The sequence below is a fragment of the Balaenoptera musculus genome, chromosome 10 (genome assembly GCF_009873245.2).
Source record: "Balaenoptera musculus isolate JJ_BM4_2016_0621 chromosome 10, mBalMus1.pri.v3, whole genome shotgun sequence".
NCBI lineage: Eukaryota > Metazoa > Chordata > Mammalia > Artiodactyla > Balaenopteridae > Balaenoptera > Balaenoptera musculus.
Genome location: NC_045794.1, coordinates 17,815,832 through 17,827,041, shown reverse-complemented (window position 1 = coordinate 17,827,041; position 11,210 = coordinate 17,815,832). Strand labels below are relative to the sequence as shown.

The 11,210-nt window shown below is 38.7% G+C and overlaps 1 long non-coding RNA gene across 1 annotated transcript; it reads left to right on the top strand.

Moving 5' to 3' along the window:
* Nucleotides 1–8,452: 8,452 nt before the first annotated feature.
* LOC118901667 lies at nucleotides 8,453–10,896 on the top strand. The gene is made up of 3 exons (XR_005021436.1): nucleotides 8,453–8,523; nucleotides 9,764–9,835; nucleotides 10,836–10,896. It is a non-coding gene; the product is annotated as an uncharacterized LOC118901667 (long non-coding RNA).
* Nucleotides 10,897–11,210: the final 314 nt, after the last annotated feature.

Below are 11,210 nucleotides of genomic sequence, written 5' to 3'. Positions count from 1 at the left end.
GCTTTGCTCCTTTGTAAATTAAGTTAGAATCGGCCTACTTTTCTCCTGGGCGTAGGTTGAGAAAGAGAGAAAGTGAACTCCCCTTTGTTTGAATATCGCCTGCCCGGCTGCACTTCCTAGGCTGTGTCTCAGTGAATCCCCATGTGGGCATCGTTATCCCGATTTTATATACGAGGGTAGAAACATGCTCACATCTGTGTATCTGGCATGCAAAAGTGCACAAATCACACCCAGACCTATGGATTGTAATTGTAGAGATAATTGTATCTGACTGATAAAACTTGTGTTCCCTGGTCTGTAGCCACATCCTCGGTAGCAGAAGAAGCCCTGAAAATTACCCTTCTCTGCTGCAGCTAAAATCAGATCAACTCATCACCCCAAGCTATTGAAAATGGTCCAGGTAAACCTCACAACATAAAAATACAACGGACAAAAAATCCCATCGATTTCTAGCTCTTTTTCCATGTCTCTTGAATTTTGAGTGTGAACGTTTGGTTTAAAAACACCTCATCAAGCCAAGTTTAAAGAAAAATGTCCAAGCAGCCTTTCAGTTCAGCACAATTATAGGGTGTTTTTGTTCAATCTTTAGAAGGTTTTCATAGATATTTTTAAGAAATGGGAAAAAAACCAAGTTACACACAAAAAGTTTGCTTCCCAAGCTGAAACATGGACTTGTGAATCCAGGATAGTTGAACAAGAAAATTATTCTTGGAGAAAATATCTGAGAAAGAAAATATGCCATATTAAGGCAAACTGAGTAAGGAAGGTGATGATTAACTGCAATAGAGACCAGGGTCATGTCAGGTCCCACTTCACCTTTGGATAACTTCACTCTCTCAACCTTAAGGGAGTCGCGCCTAGGATTGCTTATGACAGGTAATTCTTTTTTTTTTTTTCACATCTTTATTGGAGTATAATTGCTTTACAATGTTGTGTTAGTTTCTGCTGTATAACAAAGTGAATCAGTTATACATATACATATATCCCCATATCCCCTCCCTCTTGTGTCTCCCTCCCACCCTCCCTATCCCACCCCTCTAGGTCATCACAAAGCATCGAGGTGATCTCCCTGTGCTAAGTAGCAGCTTCCCACTAGCTATCTATTTTACATTTGGTAGTGTATATATGTCCATGCTACTCTCTCACTACATCCCAGCTTACCCTTCTCCCGCTGTGTCCTCAAGTCCGTTCTTTACGTCTGCATCTTTATTTCTGCCCTGCCACTGGGTTCATCAGTACCGTTTTTTTATATTCCATATATATGACTTAGCATGCAGTATTTGTTTGTCTCTTTCTGACTTACTTCACTCGACAGGTGATTCTTGAGTCACATATATGCAACCACAAACGCAAAAGAGACTTCCCCCACGCCCAATACGTGGTTTTACATACACTTTTATGCATAGAATCCAAGATAATCTTTTATTGTTTATTAAAGGCATTTCTTACTTAAGGGCATTCCAACTCCCACATAAGGTCACCTTATTTCCTGCGCTTGCCTCAATGCACATTTTTCCACACTTCTTTTTTTGCACCGGAAAACTGACTCTGGCATGCTGACTTGTCATAGGAAACCCAGTGGGAATTTTTAGCCATCAGTTTTAACTGAGAGCCATTGATTCCTTTGTAGAATAATATCAAGCAGGAGAACAGTAACAATGTTCCCCGGGGTGGGGGTGGGGGGGGAGCGGCGAGGGAGGAGGTGGGTCGAAATGGATGGATGGGTTATTACTGCCATCTGGTGGCAAGGATGCAAAACTACAGGCAATACATTGGCGAGTTCAGAATGACTCATTCATTTGGGAAACGCATTGTTTTACAAACTGTTAAGAAAATGTTTAATTCCAAGATGATTACCAGATGTTTTGTTTCACTTACTTGATCCAGACCAGTTGGAATTTCAACTGTTCTAACTCACTTTTTTCCTCAATATCTAAGAACATAAAGGTGTTGTGAGTTTTCGGGCCTAAAGACCACAGAAAAGATTTAATGATCGTTGCATCCATTTCACCTTCCTGTGGAACTCAGCCTCCAAAGCTTTTAATCTAAATCCGAAAGTTGATAGACATTCTACTAAGGGGGTGCAGCTTTCAAAGGGGGACACCTCATCATTTGTTTGCATCTATCAGGTTCTTATGGTATGTTTCCTAGGCAGTTGTCAACATGATAAAATCAGGTAAAATTCAGGATACCATTGCTTCAACAGGGCAGACTTGTAAAGTGTCTGATTATGACTGCACAGGGGAATTCCACTCCTATGATATCTAGACGTCCTTTTATGCCAAAGCCTCTATCATATGCTAAGCAATACCATCATCCCCCACTACACATCATGTAATTTCTGTACAGGAAACCAAGCCTTCTTTCACTGCACACTTGCACACCTTGTTTGTTTCTGCCTTCAAGTCTTCACACTTTCTTTTCTTTCCACCTCTATTTCCTTCCACGCTCTCCTAGACAACTACCTGGGTCTTGGCCAAACTTCAAAATGGACCAAAGATCAAAAATGCTTCAAGGATTATCTGCACCTAGTTCTGATTACTACAATTATCATTGGGGAGGTTGCTTGCTATGGGTTAGGCACTCTTTTAAACACTTTATACATATATTATTTACAAATTGTCAGAAAAACTTGAGGAATTATTATCCCTATTTAAGAGTTGACAAATCTTGGCTCAGAGCAGTCAAGAACTGACCCACACCTACATAGGGAGTGGGTTAGAGAAAGAGTAGAGAAACCATGTTTGGAAGCAAAGCTCAGTCTAGGTTAGGGATTAAACTCATTCCTTCCTTCATAATCACACTATCAGCTCTTTAGCACACATACATGTGCACACACACACGCACACAAATGGGCATACGCACACAGAGTTTGGTATAACTGCTACAATATATATTTGCATATAATACTAACAGTACATATATATTCTCATTATCACTTGCCTGTGCAATTGCATCCATTTACCTCAACAGAGTCTGAATGATTTGAAATTAGAAATAATACCTGACATTTCCTTTTAGCAGCTCCAGAGAGACCACATTAGCAAGTCGTATGGTCTTTTGATTCAGAGCGTGGATTCTGAAGTCAGACTACATTCTACCACCATCTGTACCATCTGGATGGGATTGAAAAACGTGCTTTCAGGGAACTCTACTCAATACTCTGTAATGGCCTATATGGGGAAAGAATCTAAAAAAGAGCAGATATATGTATATGTGTAACTGATTCACTTCACTGTACAGCAGAAACTAACACAACATTGTAAATCAACTATACTCCAATAAAATTTTTTTTAAAAAAAGAAAAGCGTGCTTGACATCAAACACTCAGTTTGGTAACTTTGAAATATTCATAAGGCTTTTTGAAAATTAGATGACATAATCCAGGAAAAGAGTTTAACTAACATCACGCTTGTTACATATCTCTCATGTATGAAGGGTGTTTTTATCTCTGCCCCTTCTACACACTGGCTATTCCATTCATATGGTTGATTAACTGTTTTCAGTGAGACAGCCAGGCTTTCACAGCAGAAAAAGAAAAGAGCTCTTATACAGTATTGGGTGACTTGAATGGTAATGCTAAAATAACAAGACAAGACTCCTTGTACGGGTTGTAAATACAGTAAGGTCTGGATAGAGCATCTTTAGATATTGGAAAAGGCAGAGGGTACCAGACTCCTGAATTATCTAGCCTGGCAATGGCCGTATGGAAAGTTGTAAATGTGAAAATGGTAGCTTTGTCAGTTTTCTCCTACAGGCATTCCAAAGACTGCCATCCTCCCTGTTCATCTCCAGTAAAACATAGTAACTAATACAGCTCCTATAAATTTTGCCTTTTTCTAGGACTTTTCCCTAACATACAAACACAAAAAGGAATTGCAGCACAAAAACTGTTAAACTACATAAATCCCAATTATATTTGGAATAAACTTTATACTTTCTGCTTCCTAGTTTTGTAAGGGAAGTAAAATAGCAATCACTGGGAGAGAATTTTTATATTCCTGGGAAAATAATTTAAAGTGTTATTTTTAAGGAGAAGAGCAATCATTTCTCATCCTAGAAAATGAGAAGAATTTTTTCAAATTACTGTTTAAAGGGTGGTAGTTCTATAAAAGTTGTATGTAGTGGCATGTGTGTGTGTGTGTGTGTGTGAACATGTATATATCATGTATTTATATTCTAAGTTGATATAATTTCTTAAACCACTGTCCCACTGCCATGGGCACTGATGCCTTAAGAATCCCCATTTCTGGGCTTCCCTGGTGGCGCAGTGGTTGAGAATCTGCCTGCCAATGCAGGGGACACGGGTTCGAGCCCTGGTCCAGGAAGATCCCACATGCTGCGGAGCAACTAAGCCCGTGAGCCACAATTACTGAGCCTGCGCGTCTGGAGCCTGTGCTCCGCAACAAGAGAGGCTGCGATAGTGAGAGGCCCGCGCACCGCGATGAAGAGTGGCCCCCACTTGCCTCAACTAGAGAAAGCCCTCGCACAGAAACGAAGACCCAACACAGCCAAAAATAAATAAATAAATTAAAAAAAAAAAAAAAAAAAAGAATCCCCATTTCTGCCATGATCATGGCAAGTGTTACACACATCAGGGACTATCCATTAAGATTAGAAAAATAGTACAAAATCCTTTAGCCTTTATCCAGCAAACCTACTTCTAAGAATCAATCCCAACCATACACTAGCAAGATCAAAAAATACATTTGCTCAAGATTATTCATTGCAAAAACAAAAAAGAGAACAAACAAAAAAAGAAAGGGACTTCCTTGGTGGCCCAGTGGTTAAGAATCTGCCTTCCAACGCAGGGAACTCGAGTTCGATCCCTGGTGGGGGAACTAAGATCCCACGTGCTGTGGGGCAACTAAGCCCTCATGCCGCAACTACTGAGCTCGCCAGCCACAACTAGAGAGAGAAGCCGGTGCGCCGCAAGGAAGAGCCCTCGTGCTGCAACTAAGACCCAACACAGCCAAAAATATAAATATAAAAATAAATAAATAGAAAGAAAGAAAGAAAAAAGATTATTCATTGCAGCATTATTTACCATATCAAAAGACTAAAAACAACTCAGATGCCCATTGAAATGGGACTAGTTAGTTAAATAATACATCTTTATGCAATCAAGTACTCTGCAGAGTTTAAAAACGGATGGGAACTATCTCCATGCTCCATGCATTTCTGTGGATTATGAGGGATATTTTATTAAGTAAGAACAATCAAAGTAGAGAAAAACTTTTATAGTATGCTGTTATTTATCAAAAAACAGGAGCTATTGTGTTTATTTACACACATATATACTTTTTAATTTTTTTTATTGATGTATAGTTGATTTACAATGTTGTGTTAGTTTCAGGTGTACAGTAAAATGATTCACTTATACATATATATATGTATTCTTCTTCAGATTCTTTTCTTTATAGGTTATTACAAAATATTGAGTATAGTCCCCTGTGCTGTACAGTAGGCCCTTGTTGGTTAGCTATTTTATATATAGTAGTGCATATATATTACACACATCTATATATACACATATAAAATATCAATAGGACAAATCACAGAAATTTTTAAATACTTACCAATAGGCTAAGAGGGAATATAGAGTGGAAGAAAAGAGATAGAAGCTAGTCTTCTTTAAATATAGCTTGTTTTATAAATTTGAGTTGGAAACCGTGTGAATTTTTAAATTTGAATATGTTATCATACATAAAATGTTTCTATATTAGTTATGTACAAGTAACTCTCAAACAGTCATCTTTCTGCACATCCTTAATGGCATATAGTCTAAGGACAAAAAAAAAAACCTTTAAAAAAACACTTTGTTTCAGTAATTTGTATTTTTGGTGATAGTTGATGCTATTGTCATTCTGATATTGTTGAGTGAGTCACGTAGGTTAAAGTAAATGAATAAGTATGTCTGTATCACTGACAAACAGGAATTTTAGCGTGAAAGAGGGAAAATACAATGGTAAGGTTAAAGAAATGAAATTGAAGTCTGTCTTCTTGAGTATTAATTGAAAATATCAGTGTGAACTCATGAGGAATTTTATCTTTAAAAAAAAAAAAAAAGGATTTGAAGGATTGCCTAACTCTGCCCTCTGAAAAGATCTAGAAATAATGACTAGTCCAGTAGTAAGAGTACCCTGAGTGCCTAGATTGTGGTCTCTAAATATTTTTTATTTTCCACTTAGATGGAACCTGGGCTTTTTGAAGAAATGGCTGATTCCAGATCTGGAGCAAGAAATTTACAGGATAAACTTGAACTTTCTTGTTGGGTCAAAAAGCAAGAAACACTGCCCAGATCATTTCCAAAGGACTCATGGTTCAACCCCAAAAGATTCCCACCATCCCAAAGTTAGACAATTAGACCAATAAGAGTAATAAATGCGATCACATAAAATATGTATAGCCCATGGTTTGTAATAATTTCAAGCAAGCAAACAAGCAAACTCATTGGCCATCCTTGGAAAATGATAGGGAACATAGTCATTTTGAAAACTAGTAAATAAAAGGAAAGAATCAAACTTTATCCTGCTTTTTCTATATAAATTATACTTCAGAGTAATTCAGTGGTTAATGAGGCTAGAGTTCTCTATGTAGAAATATTCCAGCTAATAAAAAAGGGAATTGTAGAATAGTGATATTCTAATGCATATTGCTCTTTTGCAAACTCTAATGAGTTAATAGATTTAGACAATGATCATTAACAACTTCTAAAATCACAAAAAGAGAATCAGCTAGGCAATAGGTGTCTCTTGATATGAGTTCACTATCAACTATTCTTGCCCAAAAAATTAAATCTAAATTTCACCAAGACTAAATCTAACTACCATTTTACTGAAATTACATAAACATATAAAATGATACCACAGATGCAATCGACAGAATCCAGTTTCTTCAACAAATAAATGACAAGTGGGAAAAATAAAATGATGGAGAGAGGCCCTCTGGACTAAAAAAGATTTGAGAGACAGATTAGCCAATTGCAGTTCATGAGTCTTATTTAGAACCTGATTTAAACAAAAACGAACTTGGAATAAATTGAGACAATGGGGAAAATTTGAAGACTGACAGAATACTTGATGATATTAAGGAATAATTGTTAATATTTTTGTTGTGACAATGGTACTGTGGTTATGCTCAAAAGAGTTCCTATCTTTCAATGATACAGAAATATTTATAAATAAAACTGTGTCTCGATGTTGCTATAAAATGATCTGGTGTGTCAGGGGAGGTAAGTAGGGGCATAAAGAAAAAGCATTTGAGCTTGAATTGGTAATTGTTTGAAACTAGCAATGAGCATATGGGAGATAGTTACACAATTCTCTCTAGTTTTGTATATACTTGAAATTGTCCGTAATAGAAAGTAAAAATAAAAGCTGGATTCTTACCATTAACCAACAAGGACTTGCATAACCTGTTCCATGCCCACCTCTCCAATCCCCTCTCGCTCCTTTTGTGTCAGCGACTCCGACCTTATTTCTTTTCTGTGACTACATCCAGCTCTTTGTCTACAGAGAATGGAGAAGTATTTGAAGAGATAACAACAGCAAATTTCCCCCAAATTACGAAAGACATTAAACATACACACAAGAAGCTAAAGGAAGCAATAAGTTTATACCTACTTGTCCTTTTTCTACTAACTCTAGTATTCTTAGCCAGTTAGCAGACTTTCTATTCTATGGATATCTTGCACCCCAAGGCCATATCTTGCACCCCAAATCCACCATTGACCACCTTGGTGGGTTTCAACTGAGAAAATCTCCTAGGTTCCATCCTTATTGATATCTGCATCCTCTGAATGACCCAGATACCAATATTAACAAGCCTCGGGGTTGAGGTTTACAGCGATTATAGATTCCATGCGATGCCTTTAAAGCCAAGGTGTACCAGGAGGGAGGAAGAATAATAGCTCTTTCTCATTTAATTTGATGCAGGAATGAAAAGGGAATAGAATGCTATCAATGTAATTTTTGGGGTCTTCTGAAAGCACTGTCTTCCCCGACAGTTTTTAGGGGAAGGAAACTGATCTAAGGTAGACTGAAGGAGGAGGCTGGCTTCAGAAACAGGGACTAAACGGTGAGAGATCTGAAATAAATCAGGGAAAGCAACTGCAAATGTGGCATGTTGTTTGTCCCCGAGGATGTCTTTAGAATGACACAAAACAAATTCTGCTTTCGTGTTTAGGGCCAGTTGTAGAAATCTGGTCATAAAATAAACAGGAGAAGACAAAGGGCATATTGCAGCAGGAAGATGGATGAATGCAGATGGTTATGTAATTTCGCAGCAGCTCCACACCCCTTGGCAAGAGCTGATTGTTCCAAAACCCAAGAATAGCTCCTCATGTGATCTCAGACTAACTGGGAACGAGGATGTACCTGGCATGGCAAGGGGAGAGCTCGCCCAGAAAAGTGATGAGTGAGGAAATCATTTTCCCTGATAGACTTAGGTCAGCAACCTCAGAGAGAAGAGATTCGACGATTCAGAAGCCAACGATGGCCACCACTGTGCTGTTTATAAGAGGTAGGAGGCTGTTAACACCATATGCCATTCATCTCTTTTATCCCCCAGATGGCATTCTTTGAACATACGCTGTTTGCCAAGCCCTGAGCTAGACCTGGGGAATGCAACGCTGAGCAAAGCAGGCCTGGTGTCTGAAGATAGATTGAGTATCACGTCTTTGTGTATCAGGAAGTTGGTTGTCCGGAGACATTCAGTGAGAAGCCAGGCAAAGGGCTTTCCTAGGCTCACCTCTCTTGGTTTCTTTTGCCAATAATCCTTCCCTTCAAACCCCCGTGAGCCCCATTTTAAAGTTGACAGAGCCCATAAGAGATTAGTACACGGAACAAAGGATAGGAGACAAAGACCTGTAGAGGCCAGAACTCTTTGCAGAATTTTTGATGTACAGCAATGAAAAAAACAAAATCCTCAAAAATGTAGTTGTCTAAAAAGGACAAAATAGCTCAATAAAACTACACCCACTTCACCATCACTACTGTAGGCACTTTGTATAGACAAGTCAAGGTTGGCCTTGTCTGTTTCTATTTTGTCTGGTGTAGAAGATAACTCATATTATGACAAATGGCAGCATCGAAGAAGAATTGGATGAAGTCTGCTTTATTCCATACATAGAAATTAATGCATCTAAAGTAAGTTGGCTTATAGAAACAGAAAAGCTTTGGTCTGTGCAAAACTGGCATCAAAATTAAAGGAACTTAGGGACTTCCCTGGTGGTGCAGTGGATAAGAATCCCTGCTCGCACTGCAGGGGGCCCGGGTTCGATCCCTGGTCAGGGAACTGGATCCCACATGTATGCTGCAACTACGAGTTCACATGCCACAACTAAGGAGCCTGCGAGCTGCAACTAAGGAGTCCACAAGCCGCAACTAAGGAGCCCACCTGCTGCAACTAAGACCTGGTGTAACCAAATGAATAAATAAATATTTTAAAAGATGAAAGGAACTTAGACAAGATGGCCCCACTTAACAGAAAAGGAACATATACAGGTGCCATAAGATGATCAGATTAGGAATATTATATCAGAACACTTATAAAACTCATCTTTTTAAAATTCATGAGTAATTAAAATACTAAAATAAACAGAAAAGAGACTTAAAATATCATTTTCATTATTCTGTTATAAAACCACTTTCTTGTATAAGATAACAATTTTAGTTCCTTCTTGAATAGGTAACAAATGTGTTTGGTTAAAAAACAGTAAACAGTAAGAAAGTGGGTCTCCTTTCCACTCCTTGTCACCTAGGTCTCACTCCCAGAGGAAACCACTGGAACCAGCTGCTTGAGCGTCGTTGGGAAATAAGCAGTGCACGGACAGGTACTGGACCAGTAGCTCTGGTATCAGCGTATGTATTCATATTCCTGCTCTATTGGCTGTTCAAGGCCAACCCCTGTTCTGATTGGTCAGTCAGCATCCCCCGAGTAGAAACATGTGCAGTACGTGTATAACCTTGTTTTACAAATGTAGCACACTGTTGTATCAATTGCTCTGTTTATTTTACTTATGTGTGATTTTCCACATGCATTCATATAGAGAGCTATTGATACCTTGTCCTTTCAATGTATTAGCTCTAACCTTCAGAATGTTCTAATTTATAGATGAGTAAACCGAAGTTTAGAAAGATTAAGCAATTTACCTAAACCCACAAAATTGGCAAGTGGTAGAGTCCTGGTTGAACCACAACTCTCTCAGTCCAAAAACTCTTATCAACTCTTCCAATTTTAAATTCACTAAGAACAATAATAAAGAAAACATAAGTTAACAGAAAAATACAAATTGTCAGCAGTACTGCTGCATTTTCCTGTTCCCTTAGCTTCTAGTCATGATTGACGATGAGAATGACAGAAAGAGATGACTGAGGTCAGACTGCAATATACGAAATGTTGGGCATTCACGCAGCAGTTCTAGCAATCTTCCACTAGGTGGCAGTATTTAAGAATATTACTGAAAGCCACAATGACTGCCGGTAATTGCAGCAATGAGATTGGATGTCAAACAAGAGTCTTTAAACTTTGCCCCACACTTGCATTTCCAGTTTTGTTTCGTTTTGTTTTGTTTTGGTTTTCGTTGTCCTTGGAAAAGTTCAGGAGCTAAAGCTTTACCATCTCCAGTAAAACTGTCTAATTTGGGGTCACCCTTCAACTTGCTAATACAGAACTTCAGCTTTAATAAATTACAGTAAATTTGTTTAACCTTATTTTGGGAATTCTGTGTATGGTCCTTGAAATTGTTCCAAATACCGTTTCCACCTCTGGAATTTTGTGGGCTATGCTACAGAGTGGTATTTAAATGGCTGTTAATCTTTATCGTGTCTCAGATGTCTGGGCCGTGTGTGAAGTACAAGGTCAGGAGCTGCTGACATGGCATAGGAATCGGTAAGAATTCTGCCTGGAAATAAGAGTAATATTTCCCTAACAGTTAACGTCTTTTACAAACCACTCTACATTTGCCATTTCTCATCACTTTGCAACACTGGACCTTCAGTCCAGTCTAACAAACCGTTTGCCTTCCTGTGTACATCTCTCTTGTTCCCACCTCCATACTTTACACACACTCCCCCTGTTAAAAAAATTCCTTGCTGGGACTTCCCTGGCAGTCCAGTGGTTAAGACTCCATGCTTCCATTGCCGGGGGCACAGGTTTGATCCCTGGTGAGGGAACTAAGATCCTGCAAGCCGGGTGGCGTGGCCAAA